Source organism: Nerophis ophidion, linkage group LG08 (genome assembly GCF_033978795.1).
Source record: "Nerophis ophidion isolate RoL-2023_Sa linkage group LG08, RoL_Noph_v1.0, whole genome shotgun sequence".
Taxonomy (NCBI): Eukaryota; Metazoa; Chordata; class Actinopteri; order Syngnathiformes; family Syngnathidae; genus Nerophis; species Nerophis ophidion.
The window spans coordinates 22,659,498-22,679,849 of record NC_084618.1 but is presented as its reverse complement, the minus strand read 5'-3'; positions in this window follow the sequence as shown (position 1 = coordinate 22,679,849).

Sequence of the window (20,352 nt, the reverse complement as noted above, 5' to 3'; positions counted from 1 at the left end):
ACACATAGAATGGACCTGCTATCCCCGTTTAAATAAGTAGGCCTTTAAAGTGGTAGCTTTGAAATCCTATCACATCAGAAAACACAATATATATTTTTTTTTAAATAGTTTTTTTCCACATACAAAAATCATGCAAATAAAATAAAATACCTTAAAGAACTGCACAGGATTATTGTCCAAACCCCCAAACCAGTGAAGTTGTCACGTTGTGCAAATGGTAAATAAAAACAAAATACAATGATTTGCAAATCCTTTTCAACTTATATTCAATTAAATAGTCCGCAAAGACAAGGTATTTGACGTCCAAACTGGTAAACTTTGTTATTTTTTGCAAATATTCGCTTATTTGGAATTTCATGCCTGCAACGTGTTTCAGAAAAGCTGGCACGGGTGGCAAAAAAGGCTGAGAAAGTTCTCATCAAACACCTATTTGTGTTAGGACTCGGAGTAAAGAAAAAAATAAAGAAATAAATAAAGCTTTTATTTTGAAACAACTTTTTACCTCCTATGCAAAAAGTTTTTCGCAAGAATAATCAACAAGCGGAAAAATGATTCCAAGGATAAACAATTAACTAAAATCCTTCCACAAAAATAAGTAAAAATACTAATCTAAGGAAATTCTAACAAAAAAAAGGAATATCAATAAGAATAAACGAAAAGCGCTCCAACAGGAGGAAAAAACACCAAACGACCTATATATAACAAAAAAAATCACTCAATCAAAGAGGCAATCAATTCAAAATTTGGAAAAAACAAAAACTCACCAATTAGGTAGACGAAGGATAACCAAGGACGCTCGAAGGAGGAAAAAAGTAAACTCAAAATTACAGCAAAAACGGCTTGATCCAAAAAGAGGGAACCAGGACAACAGGAGCAAGACAAGGAGGTATTCAAGGACATGGAAATGGACGCTAGAAAGGCACGATCGACGAGACAATCTGGCACAGGACAAAAGGAGGCGTGATCTTAAATAGGAAATGGGAAACAGGTGGAAACAATCAGGGATCAGGAATGCAACAGACTTGTGACACAAGAGGAAGGGCCAGTGTTCTGAAACAAGAGGGTAGCATTTCAACATAAAACACGTGAATCACAAGACAGAAAAACCAAGACAAGACTTCCCTCACCGCGGTTTGACAATTTGAAACTCTCAGTTAGTTTGTGACAAACCCCAAGATGCAGAGATGGAAGTAGGCATTGAGTGAGAAAACATGATTTAATAAAAATAATAGAATAAGAACAAACCGAAAGGGGAACAACAAAAAGCGCGCATGAGGCGGATAACAAACAAAGAGAGCTAGCATGGGAACTAGAAAATAAACGGAGGTTAGCATGGAAGCTAGCAAAAACAAAAAGGCCCAGCGTGGAAGCTAGCAGGTGTCGAGCAGGAAACAGAAGTCGTACATGTAATATGAAAACAAACTCGGAAGCAGGGAACAAAAGGCAGTAAGCTAAAAACCGCAACCAAATATAGCTTACCGCAACGCTGCATTGACAAGACATGATACGACACGACGCGACAGGTAGCAACGACAAGAGCGACAATAATCCAGCCCTGACTGGAAGACAAAGCAGGTACAAATAGGAATCGGGCTGATTGACACCAGGTGTGGCCAGGTGCCAATCATCCGCAGTTGAGGGGAAAACGCGCACAGGGGAAAAAAACAGGAAACAGACAAAACAGGAGCGCTGACAGGAACTAAAAAAAAGAAATACTAAACACACACACAGAGGAAAAACTAAAACACAAACAAACTCTCAGGGGCAAGCCTGACAGGAACATCCCATCCTAATTGGGAACAGGTGAGGTGCCATGATTGGGTGTAAAAGTGGCTTCCGGGGAAATGCTCGGTCGTTCACAAACAAGGGACGGGGCGAGGGGTTGCCACTTTGTGAAAATATGCGTGACGTGAGCAAAATGTTTAAGAACAACATTTCTAAACGAGCTATCGCAAGAAATTTATGGATTTCACCATCTATGGTCCGTAATATCATCAAAAGGTTCAGAGAATCTGGAGAAATTACTGCCCTAAGTGATGATATTACGGACCTTGGATCCCTCAGGCGGTACTGCATCAAAAAGCGACATCAGTGTGTAAAGGACATCACCACATGAGCTCAGGAACACTTTAGAAAACCACTGTCAGTAACTACAATTTGTCGCTACATCTTTAAGTGCAAATTAAAACTAGACTATGCAAAGCGAGAGCCGTTTATCAACAACACCCAGAAACGCCGCCGGCTTCACTGGGTCCGAGCTCATCTAAGATGGACTGATGCAAAGTGGAAAAGTGTTCTGTGGTCTGACGAGTCCACATTTTAAATTATTTTTGGGAACTGTGGACGTTGTGTCCTCTGGAACAAAGAGGAAAAAAACCATCCGGATTGTTCTCGGCGCAAAGTTGAAAAGCCAGCGTCCGTGATGGTATGGGGGTGCATTAGTGCCCAAGGCATGGGTAACTTACACATCTGTGAAGGCACCATTAATGCTGAAAGGTACATACAGGTTTTGGAACAACATTATCATGGACGCCTCTGCTTATTTCAGCAAGACAATGCCAAGCCACGTGTTACAGCAGCGTAGCTTCATAGTAAAAGAGTGTGGGTACTAGACTGGCCTGCCAGTAGTCCAGACCTGTCTCCCATTGAAAATGTGTGGCGCATTATGAAGCCTAAAATAGGAAAAAGGAGACCCCGAACTGTTGAACAACTTAAGCTGTACATCAAGCAAAAATAGGAAAGAATTCCACCTGAAAAGCTTCAAAAATTGTTCTCCTCAGTTCCCAAACGTTTACTGAGTGTTGTTTAAAGGAAAGGCCATGTAACAAAGTGGTAAAAATGCCCCTATGCCATCTTTTTTGCAATTTGTTGCTGCCATTAAATTCAAAGTTAATGATTATTAGTTGGAACATTAAATATCTTGTCTTTGCAGTCTATTCAGTTGAATATAAGTTGAAAATGATTTGCAAATCATTGTATTCTGTTTTTATTTACCATTTACAGGACGTGCCAACTTCACTGGTTGTGGGTTTTGTACAAAAAAAATAGGTTTTCCCCCCCATGGGAAATCATGTAAATAAAATAAAAATATCTTTATGACCCACAGAGGCAATCTATCAAGTATACATGATTATTGTATTTGATGGGACAGTAAATAAAAACTTCTCCCTCTTTGACGATGTGTGGCAATGCGTCGTTAAGGACGGCGAAAGAGAGAGGCATCCTGATTTTAAGTGCAACAGGGTCTGCAAACAATGAGATGATTATGATAACTGCTGTTTTATTAAAACAGTGGTGTATAGTTAAGGGCTGTAAAAACATAAATAAATTGATTCTAGAATTAATCTGGATTTTTCTTTGTAACGATTCTTAATCGTTTAAAAATTTAAAGATTTTATTATTTTTTTGTGCCTTTACAAAAGAAAGGTGTGTGCTACTTTTGTTTTTGCCTTAGTTGTATTTGACCTTATTAACGTTTGGGTAGCATTTTATTAAACAAAACCAGTGTTCTTTTAAGTTGTATAGAAATGTTATTTTGTATTTTATGGAGGAATGTAGTTAATTATAGAACTGGCACTCAATTTTATAAAAAAAAAAAAAAGTATTGATTTTGAATTGAGAATCGCTTTTGAATTGTGAATCGGTTCTGTATCGAATCGTTACCTCAAGAATGGGATCAAATTGTGTGGTACCCAAAGATCCAAAGCCTTTATATAGTTTATAATGTGTAGGCTCGTCAGTTCAGTCTTTGCAGTCTATTTTTTGGTTGCGCCCTAAAAAGTGTTTATCCTGTAAGTATTAACAAAGTGGTATAGCGCTTTGACACTATTTCCACATTCACACACACATTCACACACTGATGGCCCTAACCAGGACCCATCAGGAGCAAGGGTGGAGTGTCTTTTTATTTTTTTATTAATTTTTTGTGCCTTTACAAAAGAAAGGTGTGTGCTACTTTTGTTTTTGCCTTAGTTGTATTTGACTTTATTAACGTTTGGGTAGCATTTTATTAAACAAAACCAGTGTTCTTTTAAGTTGTATAGAAATTTATCGTAGCTTTTTATCTATTTTATGGAGGAATGTAGTTAATCATAGAACTGGAACCCAATTTTATAAAAAAAAAAAAAAAGTATTGATTTTGAATCGAGAATCGCTTTTGAATTGTGAATCAGTTCTCTATCGAATTGTTACCTCAAGAATGGGATCAAATCGTGTGGTACCCAAAGATCCAAAGCCCTTATATAGTTTATAATGTGTAGGCTCGTCAGTTCAGTGTTTGCCGTCTATTTAGTTTTTGTTGCGCCCTAAAAAGTGTTTATACTGTAAGTATTAAATGGGTTATATTCGTATAGTGCTTTGATACTATTCCCACATTCACACACACATTCACACACTGATGGCCCTAACCAGGACCCATCAGGAGCAAGGGTGAAGTGTCTAATAATTTTTTTATTCATTTTTTGTGCCTTTACAAAAGAAAGGTGTGTGCTACTTTTGTTTTTGCCTTAGTTGTATTTGACTTTATTAACATTTGGGTAGCATTTTATGAAATAAAACCAGTGTTTTTTTAAGTTGTATAGAAATGTATCGTAGCGTTTTATCTATTTTATGGAGGAATGTAGTTAATCATAGAACTGGCACCCAATTTTATATTAAAAAAAAAAAAGTATTGATTTTGAATCGAGAATCGCTTTTGAATTGTGAATGGGTTCTGTATCGAATCGTTACCTCAAGAACGGGATCAAATCGTGTGGTACCCAAAGATCCAAAGCCCTAATATAGTTTATAATGTGTAGGCTCGTCAGTTCAGTCTTTGCCGTCTATTTTGTTTTTGTTGCGCCCTAAAAAGTGTTTATACTGTAAGTATTAAATGGGTCATATTCGTATAGCGCTTTGACACTATTTCCACATTCACACACTGATGGCCCTAACCAGGACTATTCAGGAGCAAGGGGGAAGTGTCTCGCTCAAGGACACAACGGACGTGACCAGGTCGGTAGAAGGTGGAGATTGAACCAGGAACCCCTCAGGTTGCTGGCACGGCCACTCTCCCAACCGCGCCACGCCGTCCCCGTATTGTACTTATCATGCAGCAGTCATAGTTTTTATTGACAAATTGGGAGGTGTGGAAAATCGCAAGTCCAATGTATGTTAGCATCGAGCTAATGTATTTTTTGTTTTGCAAACGTGCAGCCTTACTTTACATTCGTTGAAGGGTTTTTTGTTTTTTTTTTGAGTGACATGTTTACAACCGAAATACCGTAATATGGCACCGTTGGATTCGATGTGAATTGGGATTTTGGTCAGTACCCAAAAAAATGACCGGTTTTGGTATCCGTCCTAAGTTTTACATAGCATGTTATTTCTAACGATGCATTGATGAGTCGCTTCCATTTAGTCAAACTCAAACATTTATGGACTGATTTTGATGAAACTCTTCAATTGATTTGATTTTGGGTCTGATCTGGATGGTTTCTACTTTGTTACGAGCTCCAACATCTGTGTGTATACGCCGGCATTCCCGTCTCCACCCACAGAGACAAATCATGTGGATGACTGACAAGAGGGTTCACTCCATTTCTATCAATTTTCTATCGATATCTGAAAAAGTTATGGCCAGATTTTGATGAAACAGGCCAGTCTAGTACTCGCACTCTTTTACTACGAAGCCACGCTGTTGTAACACTGCTGAAATAAGCAGGGGCGTCCATGATAACGTTGCTTGGATGGCAACATGTGTAGCTCCAAAACCTGTATGTACCTTTCAGCATTAATGGCGCCTTCACAGATGTGTAAGTTACCCATGCCTTGGGCACTAATACACCCCCATACCATCACAGATGCTGGCTTTTCACCAAGAACAATCCGGATGGTTCTTTTCCTCTTTGTTCTGGATGACACAACGTCCACAGTTTCCAAAAACAATTTCAAATGTGTACTTTTCAGATCAGAGAACACTTTTCCACTTTGCATCAGTTCATCTTAGACGAGCTCGGGCCCAGCGGAGCCAGCGGCGTTTCTGGATGTTGTTGATAAATGGCTTTCGCTTGGCATAGCAGAGTTTTAACTTGCACTTACAGATGTAGCGATGAAATGTAGTTACTGACAGTGGTTTTCTGAAGTGTTCCTGAGCCCATGTGGTGATATCCTTTACACACTGATGTCGCTTTTTGATGCAGTACCACCTGAGGGATCCAAGGTCCGTATTATCATCGCTTATGTACAGTGATTTCTCCAGATTCTCTGAACCTTTTGATGATATTACGGACCGTAGATGGTGAAATCCCTAAATTTCTTGTTGAGAAATGCTCTAATGAGTTTTTCCCGTGAACAGAAATGCGTGTAATACCAAACTCATGGCTCTTTGGAACCTCCTGTTTTGCATCCCAGTCAGGAGGGTTGAATTAGAGTGCGATTACGCGAACACGTCAACACGGGAGGTTATGGTTGTGCCGTTTACGACCAGAAGACCACTTCATTTTTTAGGGTGCGGTTTTATATTGGATATCTGACCCGTTTTAATGACTCCCTCAAAGAGCCTTAAGAGGAATAATACTTGAGGATGCTTTTTTTTCTTATTGGGAATTAACAACAAAAAAAAGAGTAAACTGCAAGCTCTTTGTGTCCAGCATGTTTGTGCTGCAGAATAAATTAGTTGAAAAACAGCTGATGATGGATTTTCATTGTCGAGCGAGCGTAATTCAGTCTGTGGTCATTAGAAGTGTTTTCATAGATAAGGTCAGTCATTAAGACGCACACACACTTTAAGCTCATTATCTCCTCAAGACCTGCCCCATTTTCACATTTCCACGTCTCCGGCAGCTGAGAGAAGCTTCGTCAAGTCTCTCCTGGATATTCTGACCCAGATTTTATTTTCCTCGTGTGGAAGGCAGATGGACTACTCGAAACATGGCATTCAGGTAAGAACATGATTGTGGAGAGGCGGAGCCGACGGCGCTGCAGCCCTGCCCAAGATGGCGGCAAGGAGGCGGAGAATGCGGCTGAGCGGAGAGGCGGGGCGTGCCGGGAGCGACGCCGCTATATAATTCAGGTGCGTGGATCGCGCACCGGCAGACAATTAACATTTCTCCTGGCGCCGCATAAAAGGGGAGAAGGAGGAAAGATCGGGGCAGAAGGAGCTGGAGAGCCTGCAGCAGAACGTGAAGAGCGAGAGCAACAAAGAGCGAGACACGAGAGCCGAAGACAGCGAGCAGGAGAGAAGTTAAAGTTAAAGTTAAAGTACCAATGATTGTCACACACACACACTGGGTATGGGGAAATATGTCCTCTGCATTTAACCCATCCCCTTGATCACTCCCTGGGAAGTGAGGGGAGCAGTAGGCAGCAATCATTTATGGTGATTTAACCCCCAATTCCAACCCTTGATGCTGAGTGCCAAGCAGGGAGGCAATGGTTCCCATTTTTTTATAGTGTTTGGTATGACTCGACTCCCTACCTACCGATCTCAGGGCGGACACTCTAACCACTAGGCCACTGAGTAGGTTCTGAGAAGGAGCTGAAAAGCGACCCGATCCGAAGACAAAGCTTATTTGAAAAAAAATAAAAGAGTCAAACCGGCTCAAAGCAAGATGTCCTGCCTGGGTGGTCCATTGAACCCGTATGACGACGGCAAGAGACCGTCACAATGATTTAATTTTGACTAAAAAGGTGAAAACAAAAAGGCGCAGAAGGCAAAAGCACAACAAAACTAACACTAAGACTACACTTTGGACATGAAACAAAAAACACTTACTGTGGCTTGACATTATAAGCATGGACTTTGGCATGAAAAACTAGCATGGACAGAGCATGAAAAGAACACAATGACGCCAGGGCGACTGACTGGCAAAGACGAGCTTAAATACTGCCTCTGATTAGTGCTCGGGAAGCAGGTGAGCGGGCGAGCACTAATCAGAGACAGGCGGATACAATGAGTAACCAAGGAAACCAGACAAGGGAGTGGAAAAAAAACAGGACCTTAAAGAGTCCAAAGGTCACAAGACATGATCAAAAAGACATGACAGTCCGTCTTAAAACGTTTTGCGAAGCGAATATGTTAATATTGTCTTGATTGCTGCGGTCTGTTGACAAAAAAAAAAAAGAAAATGCCAACCATCTTATTCTGCTAATCCGAGGTGGGGTCGCGGGGGCAGCAGCCTAAGCAAGAGAAGCCAGGACTTTCCTCTCCCCCGCCACTTCGTCCAGCTCTTCCCGGGGGATCCCGAGGCGTTCCCAGGCCAGTCGGGAGACATAGTCTTCCTAACGTGTCCTGGGTCTTCCTCGGGTGGCATCCTAACCAGATGTCCGACTGGCTCCTCTCCAGGTGGAGGAGCAACAGCTTTTCTTTGAGCTCTTCACGGATGACAGAGCTTATCACCCTAAGGGAGAGATCCGCCACCCACCGGAGGAAACTCATTTCGGCCGCTTGTACCCGGGATCTTGTCCTTTTGGTCCCAACCCAAAGCTCAGGACATAGATCGACCGGTAATTTGAGAGCTGAGCCGGAAGGCTCAGCTCCTTCTTCACCACAACGGATCGATACAGCGTCCGCATTACTGAAGATGCCGCACCGATCCGCCTGTCGATCTCACGAGCCACTCTTCCCTCACTCGTGAACAAGACTCCGAGGTACTTGAACTCCTCCACTTGGGGCAGGTTCTCCTTCCCGACCCAGAGATGGCACTTCACCCTTTTCCGGGCAAGAACCGTTAGACTCGGACTTGAAAATAATTAAATATTCAGTAAAAACACAACGCGGAAGACAGCTTTAGCGCCTGAAATGTTCATCTATCTTTAATGTACTGTAATGACATCTTTTAGCATCCATTCAAAAGGACAATTAGTGTTTGAAAAATGACTTTAAAAAAGTAATTAATTATAGTTACTCGTACCTTTACTCAAAAAGTAAGTGAGTTACTGGTAAATTTAATTGATCACTAGGAAAAGTAATTGATTACTTAAAAAAAAAAATTCAAATATCTGGTATAGGCTGTTAAAAGACTGTGGAGGGGGGCGTGGCCTGCGGGCCTGCAGCGAAACAGGGTGTTCCAGGACCGGCCTCGAAAACAGCGACAGGTGTGTAGATGGCCCACCTGTGCAGCCAGCGTTATCTAATCACCGGTCAATATGTTATAAGCAGCAGCCAGGAGGAGAGACGGGTTCGGAGCTGAAGCAAGAGCGCGAGTGAGGGCGAGAGGGACAAGAGACAAATGCTGGAAGGCAACGCACGTACTCGTTTGCAAAACAAAACAATATTGTAAGCCTGAAACGGGCTCTCATGTCGGTGCTGAAGAACCCCCAGGAGGGCAACCTCCACAAAGACGTTTCATGAAAGCGGAGTGCATGTGTGTGTGTGTGTGCCTTTAAAAGGCAGTACCCGTTGCAAACTGATGTGTGACGTTAGAAAGAGCATCATTTTAGTTCAGCTGTGTTTGTTAGCTTAGGGGCGGCAGTTTGCTGGGTGTGTTGAATATTTTCACTGGCTTGTGTTACATCTGGTTAATAAACGAGCCTAATTGGCTGCCATATCTTCTTGTCCACTAACATGATATTGTAGGATTGCAAGCTTTTCACTTCAATCGTTGATTTATTGATCGGAAAAAAAAAACTTCAGCGAGCCTCAGACTGGAACTGCAGCTTCCAGGAGAAAGAGTATAGACCTGATTACTCTTCTGATGTCCTTTCGGGCACTGTCCTTAAATAACATTTTACACGAAGTACCCCACTCTTTGTAACTCCAGCCTTGCAGCCGGTCAGTCTGGACAAAGCCCAGTTTGTTGCTTGGCCAGTCAATCGGTTTGAATCGGGCGACCACCGATCCCTATCCTCTACTCCTACTTGTGGGGGCTTCCTACCAGATGTTGCCAATGTGTTTACACTTTCTCCTAGAATCAAACTGCTGCTCCCAATTAAGTTCCCAAACGTCCTGGGGGAAAGTACTACCACTCTCTGGAGACTTGGGATGGACATCTGCACCCGAAGCTACACTATATTGCCAAAAGTATTTGGCCACCTGCCTTAACTCACATATGAACCTAAAGTGCCATCCCATGGAATTGTCCAAAATGTTTTGGTATCCTGGAGCATTCAAAGATCCTTTCACTGGAACTAAGGGGCCAAAAGCTACTCCACACCATAATTCCTCCTCCACCAAATTTCACACTCGGCACAATGCAGTCCGAAATGTAGCGTTCTCCTGCCAACCCCCAAACCCAGACTGGTCCATCAGATTGCCAAATGGAAAAGCGTGACTCATCACTCCAGAGAAGGCGTTTCCACTGCTCTAGAGTCCAGGGGCGATGTGTTATACACCACTGCATCCCATGCTTTGCTTTGTACTTATGGCTTAGATGCAGCTGCCTGGCCATGGAAACCCATTCCATGAAGCTCTTTGCGTACTGTACGTGGGCTAATTGGAAGGTCACATGAAGTTTGGAGCTCTGTAGCAACTGACCGTGCAGAAAGTCTTTGCACTATGCGCCGACCCCTCTCTGTCAGTTTACGTGGCCTACAACACGATGGCTGAGTTGCTGTTGTTCCCAAAATCTTCACTTTTCTTATAATAAAGTTGACGACTGAATTTGTTGCACAGGTGGCATCCTATGACAGTTCCACGCTGGAAATCACTTAGAGCGGCTCAATATTTGACATTGTGTCATCCGGACCAAAGGATAAGCGAACCATCCAGACTGTTTTTGATGCAAAGTTGAAAAGCCAGCATCTGTGATGGTATGGGGGTGCATTAGTGCCCAAGGCATGGGTAACTTACACATCTGTGAAGGCACCATTAATGCTGAAAGGTACATACAGGTTTTGGAACGACATATGTTGTCATCTAAGCGCCGTCTTTTTCATGGACGCCCCTGCTTATTTCAGCAAGACAATGCCAAGCCACATTCAGCACGTGTTACAACAGCGTGGCTTCGTAAAAAAAAGAGTGCGGCTACTTTCCTGGCCCGCCTGCTGTCCAGACCTGTCTCCCAAGGAAAATGTGTGGCGCATTATGAAGCGTAAAATACGACAACAAGACCCCGGACTGTTGAACGACTGAAGCTCTACATAAAACAAGAATGGGATAGAATTCCACTTTCAAAGCTTCAACAATTAGTTTCCTCAGTTCCCAAACGTTTATTGAGTGTTGTTAAAAGAAAAGGTGATGTAACCCAGTGGTGAACATGCCCTTTCCCAACTACTTTGACACATGTTGCAGCCATGAAATTCTAAGTTCATTATTTTTTTGCAAAAAAAAAAAAAGTTTATGAGTTTGAACATCAAATATCTTGTCTTTGTAGTGCCTTCAACTGAATATGGGTTGAAAATGATTTGCAAATCATTGTATTCCGTTTATATTAACATCTAACACAATTTCCCAACTCATATGGAAATGGGGTTTGTATTATCTGGCGTTTTTTTTTCTCAACATTATGCAAAAGTAACTTTTTTTTACCTTCTGGTACCTGCTGAACTGTATTTGGGATCTGAGTAAATTCAGAAAAAATGAACGCCTCAGCCTTTATAGTCTGTGCCAAAACAGTAGATCGAAAATAGACCATTCATCGGCAGTGGGCCTTATTAAATCTGGTGCACCCTATGGTCCGGAAAATATGGGTAATATTTTTTTATTTTTTAACAGATTTTCTAAAAAAATATATATAAATGCAGTTTTATACAGTCCAGTCTTATAAACTATCCAGAACTGGAAGTATTCTTGAAATATTAGCATCTTAGAAAGTCAAATTACTTAAACGTTCATTCACGGTTTCAAAGTCAAATAGCGTTTTTAAGTTTCCGACAGACTGACACCACAAACGGCGTGTGATTTTGCGACTAAAATAGACAGCTTTGGTGTGGACTTTGTCGAATCGTGACGTGACAGCGAGCTTGCAGCTGACGACCCGCTAATGACATCTGTAGAAATCTCTGACTGTATCATTCTAGTGTCGCTGGAGCCAACGTGTACAACTATGTTTGCATTGTTGTAAAACTACTTAAACCTTCATGCATCGTTTCAAAGTCAAATAGCGTTTCTAAGTTTCCAACAGACTGACAACACAAACCGCGTGTGATTTTGGACTAAAATAGATAACTTGGGTGTCTACTTTGTCGAATTGTGAAGTGACAGTGTTGGAATAATCATGTGTATATTATTCCACAAACTTCAGTATGCTTAAAGTCCGTTGCTATAGTTATTAGCTATTGTGCTCAAGTTAGACTTTTCTATCTGTGCAAGGATGAAACTACTTGTCTGGAGGGTGGCCTCACAGCAGATGTTATCGTTGCTTTAGCCCGCTAACAACCAAGGATTTCAAGGACCTCAACGCAGATAAGACGATAGCACGCAGACGAAGCAGAGACAAGGTGAAAACACAAGGGCGCAAACAGCCAAGGACTTCAAGGACCTCAACGCAGATAAGACGATATCATTCTAGTGTCACTGGAGCCAACGTGTACAACTATGTTTGCATTGTTGTTAAACTACTTAAACCTTCATGCATCGTTTCAAAGTCAAATAGCGTTTCTAAGTTTCCAACAGACTGACAACACAAACCGCGTGTGATTTTGGACTAAAATAGATAACTTGGGTGTCTACTTTGTCGAATTGTGAAGTGACAGTGTTGGAATAATCATGTGTATATTATTCCACAAACTTCAGTATGCTTAAAGTCCGTTGCTATAGTTATTAGCTATTGTGCTCAAGTTAGACTTTTCTATCTGTGCAAGGATGAAACTTCTTGTCTGAAGGGTGGCCTCACAGCAGATGTTATCGTTGTTTTAGCCCGCTAACAACCAAGGATTTCAAGGACCTCAACGCAGATGAGACGATAGCACGCAGACAAAGCAGAGACAAGGCGAAAACACAAGGCCGCAAACAGCCAAGGACTTCAAGGACTTCAACGCAGATAAGACAATATCATTCTAGTGTCACTGGAGCCAACGTGTACAACTATGTTTGCATTGTTGTAAAACTACTTAAAACTTCATGCATCGTTTCAAAGTCAAATAGCGTTTCTAAGTTTCCAACAGACTGACAACACAAACCGCGTGTGATTTTGGACCAAAATAGACAACTTGGGTGTCTACTTTGTCGAATTGTGAAGTGACAGTGTTGGAATAATCATGTGTATATTATTCCACAAACTTCAGTATGCTTAAAGTCCGTTGCTATAGTTATTAGCTATTGTGCTCAAGTTAGACTTTTCTATCTGTGCAAGGATGAAACTTCTTGTCTGGAGGGTGGCCTCACAGCAGATGTTATTGTTGTTTTAGCCCGCTAACAACCAAGGATTTCAAGGACCTCAACGCAGATAAGACGATAGCACGCAGACGAAGCAGAGACAAGGCGAAAACACAAGGCCGCAAACAGCCAAGGACTTCAAGGACCTCAACGCAGATAAGACGATATCATTCTAGTGTCACTGGAGCCAACGTGTACAACTATGTTTGCATTGTTGTAAAACTACTTAAACCTTCATGCATCGACTCAAAGTCAAATAGCGTTTCTAAGTTTCCAACAGACTGACAACACAAACCGCGTGTGATTTTGGACTAAGATAGACAACTTGGGTGTCTACTTTGTCGAATTGTGAAGTGACAGTGTTGGAATATTCATGTGTATATAATTCTACAAACTTCAGTATGCTTAAAGTCCGTTGCTATAGTTATTAGCTATTGTGCTCAAGTTAGACTTTTCTATCTGTGCAAGGATGAAACTTCTTCTCTGAAGGGTGGCCTCACAGCAGTTGTTATCGTTGTTTTAGCCCGCTAACAACCAAGGATTTCAAGGACCTCAACGCAGATAAGACGATAGCACGCAGACGAAGCAGAGACAAGGCGAAAACACAAGGCCACAAACAGCCAAGGACTTCAAGGACCTCAACGCAGATAAGACGATATCATTCTAGTGTCACTGGAACCAACGTGTACAACTATGTTTGCATTGTTGTAAAACTACTTAAACCTTCATGCATCGTTTCAAAGTCAAATAGCGTTTCTAAGTTTCCAACAGACTGACAACACAAACCGCGTGTGATTTTGGACTAAAATAGACAACTTGGGTGTCTACTTTGTCGAATTGTGAAGTGACAGTGTTGGAATAATCATGTGTATATTATTCCACAAACTTCAGTATGCTTAAAGTCCGTTGCTATAGTTATTAGCTATTGTGCTCAAGTTAGACTTTTCTATCTGTGCAAGGATGAAACTTCTTGTCTAAAGGGTGGCCTCACAGCAGATGTTATCGTTGTTTTAGCCCGCTAACAACCAGGGATTTCAAGGACCTCAACGCAGATAAGACGATATCACGCAGACGAAGCAGAGACAAGGCGAAAACACAAGGCCGCAAACAGCCAAGGACTTCAAGGACCTCAACGCAGATAAGACGATAGCACGCAGACGAAGCAGAGACAAGGCAAAAACACAAGGCCGCTAACAGCCAAGGACTTCAAGGACCTCAACGCAGATAAGACGACAGCACGCAGACGAAGCGGAGACAAGGAGAAAACACAAGGCCCCCAGCACATTCTGTCACGTATTGTGCCTCCTGGACCTGCTTTGCATAATATATGTGGCCACTCCTTTTAGAGGCGGCCTCAGTGAAGTTGACTGTGGAACTCCTGAATTAATAGAGCGACGCGGGAGCTGAACCTTAGAGCGTAGGGCGAGGCTGTGACTAAGTGTGCAGCTCCATGCGTTCTCCTCATGAGCCAAATCGAACTCCGTCTCTGCATGATTCCTTGCTTCTTGTCTGTTTAATGGATGTCAACAGTGTTTGAACCTGACAGACAGCAAGCTTGCAGTTAATGACATCTGTAGAAAAAGATAACAATATATATATAAATAATGTTTTCCAAGATCTGTTGTTTTTTGTGTGGAATGAGACATGTTTTCCTCGCCGGAGTCTAATAATAAAAGTTGCAGATGACGCAGGGTGACGAGCTGGGGCGGCGGATAAAAGCGGCGCTCCATTTAGCAGCGCCTCAAGGTAGTGCTTTCGCCGAGCCATTCTGGGAGGTGGTACTGGTATTTTGGGAAAGCGCTCCGAATCGCCCAGAGAGCTCCTCTCTCTCTCTCTCTATGGGCTCACAGGATGTTCTGTTAGCGGGCCCACATTTTAACGTCTTTGTTAAAAAAAAACAAAAAAAAAACGCGCGATTTATGGACGAGACTGGGAGAGCACAAAAGCTGTGAAAAGTGTTTGTGGGCACACACGTCTCGCCACACTCCTAAATATTGTGTTTTTTTTGTTTGTTTTTCTTCTAGCCCTTCAAAGGCCAGGAATTGCTTCTGGTATCGGCTTCCGGCAAAAATCAATCACAAAGATATGAAACGATGACGTCAAAGCGCCAACGAGCAGGCTAGTGTGCGGATTAAGAGCTGTTGAAAAATATCAAAACAACTTTAACGCTAATTTACTTTTTATTTTTTTTAAAAAGGACGGACAAACTTTATAGCTTCTTGCCTAATCCCGGTCCTCGGAATGAGCGTCAGAAGCACTAGACATGGAGCTAGAAGCCCGAGCTGTCAACTCGATGACCGGCGCAAGCTCTTAAAGCCGTTTTTGGAATGTTGACTATCGTTCACAATGAGAGAAAACAACAAAGGTCTTTTTTTTTTTTATTTTTTTTTACGATTTCATAGATGATTAAAAAACGTTTGAAAGATGCAGCGAATGAGAGTCGTTGGAACTTTCAAAGCCATTTTAAATAACTTCAAAACCCTCCATCAATGTTTCATATACACACTGCAAGTCTATATATAATGTAGTAACAGACACTTTCATAACAATATGTACCATATACACACTGCAGGTATGTATATACATATATATATATATATATATATATATATATATATATATATATATATATATATATATATACACACACAAAGTTGTGATCAAAATTATTCAACCCCCACATAATTTTGGTGTTTTAGCAAGTTGGACATTTATTCCGTATTTTGTTTATAGTCATATCAAATAAAAATGCATTAAGTAGACAAATGCAACTTGAATTACAACATTATATTTTGTAACATACCAAACAGTGTCATTTCTCTTATAATCTCATTGACAAAATTATTCAACCCCTTGAAGATCATAACTCTTAAGAACAGAATTTGAATAAGGTCTTTTCAATCAGGTGTTGAAAACACCTCTAAATGTGATTAGGACCATAACGAGCAACAATTAAACTGATTGAAAAAGACTGTGACGCTCAGCTTCTTGTAGATGGTCAATGGTGTATTTGCAACATGGTGAAGTCCAGGGAGTGGTCAAAGAAGTCAAGAGAGGAGGTAATTTCTCTTCATACGTAAGGATATGGATATAAGAAAATAGCCAAGACATTACACATTCCAAGAGACACAGTTGGGAGCATAATACGCAAGTTTAAAGCTAAAGGCACAGTGGAAACACTACCTGGGCGTGGTAGAAAGAGGATGCTGTCCGGTATTTGAAGTGTACAGTGGTGGAAAAACCCCCGGGTAACAGCTGAGGAACTACAACAGGACATTGCAGAGGGGGGAACGCAGGTTTCGTCCCAGACAATAAGGCGCTCACTACGAGATGAAAGCCTCGATGCCAGAACTCCCAGGCGCACCCCACTTCTGACTACCAGGGACAAGAAAAATAGACTCCAATATGCCAAAAATCATCTGGACAAACCCCAAAGGTTTTGGGAAACTGTTCTATGGAGTGATGAGACAAAAGTGGAACTCTTTGGGCCTATGAATCAATGTTATGTCTGAAGGAGAAAAAATGAAGCTTACAAAGAGAAGAACACCTTGCCTACTGTTAAGCATGGTGGGGGGTCAATCATGCTCTGGGGCTGTTTGTCTGCCTCAGGTACCGGGAATCTCCAGCGCGTTCAAGGCATTATGAATTCTATTTCCTAGCAGGATATATTAGCTGCAAATGTCATGAAGTCAGTGACGAAGCTGAGGCTTGGGAGACGTTGGACCTTCCAACAGGACAACGATCCCAAGCATACCTCCAAATCAACATCAGAGTGGTTGCAGAAGACGGGCTGGAAGACTCTGGAGTGGCCTTCACAGTCGCCAGACTTAAATCCTATAAAAAAAGGCAGTTGCAGCACACAAGCCCAAGAATATGAATGAACAGGAGGCCTTTGCCCAAGAGGAATGGGCTAAAATACCTGTAGATGGTTGCCAGAAGCTTGTGTCCGGTTATGTATCACCTTTGAAGGATGTCATTACTGCCAAAGGGTGTTCTACTAAGTACTAAAGATGCATGTAACTAGGGGGTTGAATCATTTTGTCAATGAGATTTTAAGAAAAAATTCCTTTTTTTGGTATTTTGTAAAATACAGTGTTACAATTTAAGTTGCATTTGTCTATTTGACACATCTTTATTTGATATGACTATAAACAAAATATGGAATAAATGTCCAACTTGCTAAAACACCAAAATTGTGTGGGGGTTGGATCATTTTGATCACAACTGTATATATATATATATATATATATATATATATATATATATATATATATATATATATATATATATATATATATATATATATATATATATATATATGCAAATCATTGTAATCTGTTTTTATTTACCATTTACACAACGTGCCAACTTCACTGGTTTTGAGCCCGGTTGTCGACTATTTGCACTCCAGCAGCTCCGAGAGCAAGACTAGCCTAACTACTTCTAGGTAACGATGCAATTTTCAATGGCTAGACAAAAAATTGACTAAAAAAAAAAACACTCCGACGTACCTAAAGTAGGGCTCCACTCTTAACAAAAATGCGCTAGCGCGATTGTTTTTACTATTGACATGCTACTGATCATCATTAGCTACTTTACACGGCAACGCCTCAAAATATGCAAATGAAGACTATATTACAATCAAACAACTGGCGCGTATTGAGTCCAACACTTACAGTACGACCACTTTTCAGGGCGCAACAATTGTGGAGAAGGAACATTTGACAGGGAAAATGTGTTCATCCTCGAAACACTCAACCTCCGTCCCGAACTCAAATATACTAAGCTAAAGCCATCCAGAACAATCCACACACCCACAACACATCTCATCTTACGGTGTTGTTGTGAACAACATCATCGATGTAATGAAATTTGGGGGCTTGTAAAACGGAACCCACTTTTTTAGCGCGTTAATGCAAGAAAATGCATGGTAGCAGAATGTTTTTTTTCATATATATGAAGAAATGAACATCATTAAAGAAAACGTAGACAGACTCAAATAGGCATCAGTTGAATTTGTTCTAATAAGCCCCTTAATGTGATTCAGCAGCTAGAAAAATTATCAAATGTTGCTGAATAGACACTATGTCTAATATCTTTATTCCTGACAGTCCATACATGTTGACACACATACGGAGTATGGAGCTAAAGTGTGTGCGCATCCTTTATAGACGTAATAAATATAGAACAGAGGTGTTCAAATCGTTTTCCACACTGAGGAATGAAAAATTGCGTATTGTATACCAAAGATTGCGGAGATATTTTCAATATCAATACTAGATATTGTAACTATTACTGCTCTCCTTAGTTTTGGTGAATGTTTAAAGTCCCGGGGCCCCGAAAAATGTCTGTCATTAAAGTGTTAAAAATAAATCATATATTATTTTTTTTCCCTGTTAACACGAAAGGAAATCTATGAATAAAGTACAATTGTTCAAAGAAAACCCTGTTTTTAATGGCAAAAACACAAAAATATTTCTCAAAATTGAATATTTGATGTTAAGATATTGAATATATATTAGAGATGCGCGGATAGGGAATTATATCATCCGCAACCGCATCACCAAAGTCGTCATCCACCCGTCGTCCACCCGACCCAACATTTTATTTGAACCGCACCCGCCCGCCCCCCGCCCGCTTTAATACATCAGATGTCGACCACCTTTAACACTCAGAGCTATATAAACCCGTTTCACAGAGTAATGAAGACAATTGGAGCCGCTAACGTACTTGCGAACATCCAATTGGTGTTCATCCTGATTGCAAGAATAAGGGCGTGCTGTGAAGCCATTGCCTTTGACACCTTCAACAACATGTACAAACCGATCGTTAGTCCGGCAACATGTTGTGTGCAGCTACCGCAATCACACGTACAAGATTGAAAGGCATACTGGGTGACACAGAGTACACTGATGGTTGTGATATAAACAACTTTAACACTTACTAATATGCGCCACGCTGTGAAGCCACACCCAACAAGATTGACAAACATATTTCGGGAGAACATCCTCACAGTAACACAACATAAACGCAACACAACAAATATCCAGAATCCTTTGTATCCGTGAGATGTAAGGATATATCCGTGAGACTCCTGAATATATTTTACACCCCCGTTCCCCCAACTCCGCCCACCTTACTGAAGCACAAGGGGGGGATGGCAGAGTTTGCTGCTAGCGGGGTGTATCAAACAGTCAGGAAGTGTCATGGATAGGATTCTGGGTATTTGTTGTGTTGCGTTTATGTTGTGTTACTGTGAGGATGTTCTCCCGAAATGTGTTTGTCAATCTTGTTTGGTGTGGCTTCACAGCGTGGCGCATATTACTAAGAGTGTTAAAATCGTTTAAATCACAACCATTAGTGTACTCTGTGTCACCCAGTATGCCTTGCAGTCGTGTGCGTGTTGCCACGGAAGTCACACACAACATGATGTTGGACTGACAAGCAGATCGTACATGTTGTAGGAGGCGACAAAATCAATGGCTTCATCGCACACCCTAATACTCATTATCTGGGTGACTGCCGGCAGTTATTTTAGAGAATATTAGCGTATCCTATTGTCTTCTTCGCTTTTTGACACGAGTCTTAAATGGCTCTTTGAATGGCAAAGGATACCGATCCCAGAACCATGTATATCAAATATTTCCGAATGGTTCAACCGCCACCCGCCCGAATCTAATTAAAATCGATTTTTTCGTCATGTCACCCGCCCGACCCGCGGTTTATCCCGCGGTTTATATATATATATATATATATATATATATATATATATATATATATATATACATAGTCAATTGTCATTGTAGTGGCATAAAACACTGAAAGTGATTGTTCCTATAACCCCTTTGTTTCAAATGTTTGTTCCACTTGGGGCGCAGGCATCTTGTCTGACTCACACCTTTTACACATCCTTCCTCGTCACGTATTCTTCCTTTTCCCGCTTTCCCTCCACTAATTCAAACTGATCCAGCAGCGATATTGAAGATTGTTTTATTTACAATAATTAAGGAACAGAATACTCGGGAAACAAAATAAATGGTAGCTTTATAAAGCCGAGGTCTACAGACAGGTGAGGTCTACAGACAGGTGAGGTCAAAGACCTGGTGCCCGACTGCCAA